Here is a 5,061-nt window from a genome sequence, read left to right on the forward strand (position 1 = left end):
CCCTCTGTAATTTAAAATTTTCCGTCGAAAAATATTGATGGAAAGCTAATTTAACCCTAGTGTCTCGAGTTTCATTCATACTTCACACACGTTCATTCACACTTCAGTACTTCACACACGAGCTTCTTTCTCACTTCTTCTCTGGTCGCACGAGCTTCTTCCGCCATTGCCGCCGTTCGTATCGCACGATCTCTCTGTCATCTCTTGCGTCGCATGAGCTCCTTCTGCCACTGTTCTCATCGCATCTGCTCCCTTGGTCGCCATTGTTGTAGAGCTCCCTCCGCTTCTCTCGTCGCATCTGCTCCCTTCATCGCCGTCGTCACAGAGCTCTCTCTGTCGCCGCTCTTGTCGCGTTTGCTCCCTTAGTCAATTTCAGGTATAATCTGATTTTGTGATTTTGATGCTTAGGGCTCAATTTTTCTGTGCCAATTTTAGGTTTATCAATTTTTCTTCGCAGTTTCTATCTTCTTGTTGCTGTTGATGCTGATTGAGCTTGTTGTAGGTTTATCAATTAGGTAAGCCTTTTCTTTTTCTCGATTCCATTTTCTTCCTTCAGAATTGATATCAACTTGTGATTTCTTGATATCAATTGGTTTTGACAGGTGAAAAATGGGCATGATGGCTTCCTTGCAGTTCAGAGTGGAATTGCCTACCTCAAAAGGATTCTGCACATCTTCCCTAACTGTAGTTTGATAAGGTAGTCATTTTTTATTATAGGACGTTGCCTAACATTATTTTGATCTGATAGGTTACTCAGTGTTAATAGTTGTCCCTGTAGTTGTGCTCAATTGGTTAGATTCACAATTTATAATCTAATGAGTCTTGTTTGTAGTTCTTTGCCATTTTTGCTAGTTCTTTCCGAGGCTTGCTAAAATTCTTTTATTGAACATTTCTATGGGAAAGGAACCTTGTTGGCTATCTTTCACTATCTGGTAAAGAGTTGAACAGTTGCTATGCCATCTGGCTACAAGGTGTTGTAAACTGGACCTTCTTGACATTTCTGATAAAGAAGGTTTAAAATCAGCTTCTGATATTCATGGTGCTGCAGTAGTTGCCTGCTATGCCAATGGGAATAGCAACCCAAAGTCTACTTTTCAAACTTGTACAAATCAGTACTAATTTACTAACATTTTTGGTGTATGCTGGCTTGTAAATTATTCTTAGGAAACTGTATTTAGTTTTCAAAAATTTGGATATGTTAATATCAATGTTTGTACTCACTTTTGTTTCCTCTGTTTCTCTGTTTTGAAGAGCCGAGAATTTTATATGTTTTAGTGTTTATCTTGTTCTGTTTCATTGATATTTATAGTTTCTCTATTAGAAAAGATGGGAGTCTCTTCTGCATATGGGAAGGAGAATAATTGTTGTTGGTGATCTCAACATTGTGTCATCTGCAATTGATCGATGTGATGCAGGACCTGAATTTGACAATAATGAGTAAGCTGAATGGCAGAGTTATATATGAAGTACTTCACTACTTCTAAATATCAGTAATATGCTGCTAATAATTTCTTCACCTGAATTTTGTGTAGGTTTAGAAGATGGTTCAGATCAATATTGACACAGTATAAACGGGCTAAACCTGAAAGCATACTAAGGTAATATGCATGCATTGCATATGATGTAAGTTGTAAGCTATTTATGCTGAGTTATTTTGGAAAATAATTTTAAATATTTAGTTCTACCATAACATGCCCTTTGTTATGTACATGGGAGCTGCAAATATCATCTCCTTCCTTTTGCAAGTTGTGTTTCTTTTGTTTAGTTGACATATCATCTCTAAACTATGTATGTGCTTATGTCTGTAATTTTCAATTTCATTCCATTCTGTGCCATAAGGATTGGCAAGCTTTACTGTTTTATGTTCCTCTTTACACCTTCATTCATATCTCACTTTTTTTTCCAAAAAAAAAAAGCCTTTTATTATTTAGTTGCTTGATGGCAGAATAGTCCTGTTTTGGCCCATGATGTTTGGACCCAAATTTCTTTTATTTATAAGATTGTTGTTCAAGTGCTTGGATGCCAGAATAGTCCTATTTTGGCCATGATTTTAGGACCTTAGTTACAATATCTTTTCAATAATTTATCTTTTGGCCCCAAAAAGTCGGTATTCTAATAAGTTAAACTTTTTGTTTCAGCTGGGTATCTAATGGTGTTGTTGGCTCTCCAGCTTTTGCAGCTTATGATAAAGGTTTGTTATGTTTGTCCTCATAATTTGGGCTCTTAAAGAACATATCTGGTTTTAGAATTAATAGAGATATAATTCTTTTAAAATAAATAACATTTCAGGTTATGATGTATTTCTGGAAAATTTCCGCGGTTTGGTTTCTAGGGAGTATCGCAACAAGAATATCTCCTCACGTCAGTAAGTTCTCAAGCAAATCCTTAACTTAAATTGTTATTAATGCCTGATACAATCTAGCTTTATAATATATTGATTATGCCATTACTCAATTGGCAATATTGTACTAAAATTGATATAATGCGCAGGTATCGGCAATTTTGTAAGATTTATAAGATTTTTTTATAAGATTTTTTTAGTATCTAAAATGTTTTAGAAGGCCTTCTGTATTGGCAACCACTTGAGGTAATGATCACCACATGTTAGCTAAAGTGTTGAGGATCGTGGTTAATGTATAACTTTATTCTATTCCATGGTAATATTTTAGACAAAGATCCAATTGACAGTGATTCCCAATTTTTAGTTTCTTAATTAATTTTTTTTAATTCTACTTTCAATACGATTCTATCCTTGCTCAAATTATTTAATGGTGCTAGTTCCCCTGTCTCTTGTTCATGTTATTCAGTTGCAATTGTTTACTTTGATACAGATTCAAGGCTAAATTTTCTGTTTAACCAAATCCATTTACTTTGAGTCATGCCCCATGTGTTTCTAATGCTAATCTCATAGCTCTTTTTCTGAAGTTTGTTTCTGGATTTAATTACTTTTGGAGATTCCATTTAATTTATGCCCTTTTTTGGCAGTTCTTTTGTAGCAGTGACAAGGAGTATAATGATCTTGCGACTATTTTCTTCAATACACAGGTTTTGAATGAACTGGGAATCATAATTTGCTTTTTTATTTATTGTTATATTATGGTAAGTTACTTCTCTATTGCTTCAGGATGATGCCATCAGGAATTTGTTCAGTGTGAAAACAATACATGAGTATAGTTCCCAAAGTTTGTTAACCTTTTTGGTATTTCACTCTTGCTTACTGGGTTGGACTTTAAATGCATTAGCCTTTATATTGAGATATTTTCTATTTTTTGATTCAATAGAGTTCTTGGATACATGTATGTGGCCCTATATGGTTGATAGGAATTCTTGTTGATTTATCTTCATGCACCAATGTTGAATAGAGTTGCCATTTGGTGCACTTGATTATATACCAATTATTTTCTCTGTATGTGGCAGGTTATGTTTTATACTTTAGCAGTGTTGACGTTTGGTACTGCTGTGCCAGCCGGTCAATTTGTCCCTGGTATAATGATAGGATCAACTTATGGACGTCTTGTTGGCATGTTTGTTGTAAAATATTACAAAAAGCTCAACATTGAAGAGGGAACGTGAGTGTCTTTCTTGACATTCCTTTAAAGTCATGGTAAAAAAGATATATACTTGTTCCATAGTTATATTTTTTGAAGCCTTTTGTTTCTTGATAAAAGGGATTATTATTATTATTAAAAGAGAAGGATAATACTAAGACCATTGAGGACAAGAAACAAAAAATATCGAAAGAGCAAAGCTTTCTAATCCCTACTATACTGAATGATTTTCTTTTTCTATATGTGGAATCCCCATTTTCCCTGTAATGTTCATCTGATACTTTCTTATTCTTGTTTCTAGTGGTCATGTTGCGCTATTGGTTTCTGAAAGCCAAGAAACAAGGTAAGTTAAGAATTCTGCTCAAACTTTTTAATGTGGGCTTCTTCATGCCTACCCTTTAAGTTCTTCAAATTTCATCATGGAAGGGAGAAGAACGGATCGCAAGTATTCATTTCGTCTTAGTTTTGAGGACTTTACCAATCTACAAGAATTTGATAGTACGCAAAATTCAGATTTACCATTCTTTGATCTTAAGCTCAATAGCTGCAAAATGTTTGAAACCACCACCCTATTTAATAAACTTAGCTGCAGTGCTTTTACTTGCGCAGGTTGTTGGAAGCAGTGAAGAGAGCATTGCATCTTCAGTTGCACAGGCTGTGTTATCCGAAAGGGAAATTGAAGCTATAGTTGGCAGTTTGGGAGCAGAATGGGCAGAGGAGAGGGTTGCTGCGGTTGAGATCTTGTTAAAATGCATGCAAGAAGATGGTACTTGCAGGAATATCATTGCTGATAAGGCACAATTATCTACCTTTTTGGAAAGCCTTGTTGGTGCAACTGAGGGAGAACTTTTCAAGATAGTTAAATTTTTATCTGAGTTGGTAAAATTGAATAGGTAAGTTTACATTTTACAAACATGAATTAAGCTATATTGTTTATGATTGGGGTTTGATTCTCTCGTATATGGTTTTGTCCAGGAGAACATTCAATGAACAAATCCTTCACATTATAAAGGAAGAAGGTCCTTTAAGCACAATGCACACTGTTTGAATCAATAGACACAATAATGATGAATCGTTTTTGTACAGATGAAGTTTCAATTTTAGAACCTAATTAAGCAACCTTATTGTATATTTTGACTTAATTAGAGGACAATAGTTGATGTATCAATATACTTTGTTGATGTATAGTTGTTACTTGTTATTATAATTGATGTATCAACACTTTGTTTATATTTTGATAATAGGATGAATTTGTTTATTTATAGTACTATTCTTTTAGTTTGATAATAGGATGAATTTGTTTATTTTTTAAAATATTATAAATATTCGAATATAAATTAGATAAAAATTTGTATTAAATTTATATTTATTTTGTATGAAAACAAGTTTATTTTGTAATTAGAAAAATAAAAAAATTCTATTTTATCTTACTGACGGATTTACAGACAGATTTTCTGTCTGTAATTAGAGTGCGAGATGATTTTCCAAAGTTCAAATTACAGACGGAAAATCT

General features: G+C 33.7%; 1 long non-coding RNA gene across 1 annotated transcript; it reads left to right on the forward strand.

Annotated features, from left to right (window-relative positions):
* The first annotated feature begins 593 nt into the window (after positions 1–593).
* LOC112704031 (uncharacterized) lies at positions 594–1,710 on the forward strand. Its single transcript, XR_011863446.1, has 3 exons — positions 594–697; positions 1,322–1,437; positions 1,533–1,710. It is a non-coding gene; the product is annotated as an uncharacterized lncRNA (long non-coding RNA).
* The last annotated feature ends 3,351 nt before the right edge of the window (positions 1,711–5,061 follow it).

The sequence above is a fragment of the Arachis hypogaea genome, chromosome 7, assembly GCF_003086295.3.
Source record: "Arachis hypogaea cultivar Tifrunner chromosome 7, arahy.Tifrunner.gnm2.J5K5, whole genome shotgun sequence".
NCBI lineage: Eukaryota > Viridiplantae > Streptophyta > Magnoliopsida > Fabales > Fabaceae > Arachis > Arachis hypogaea.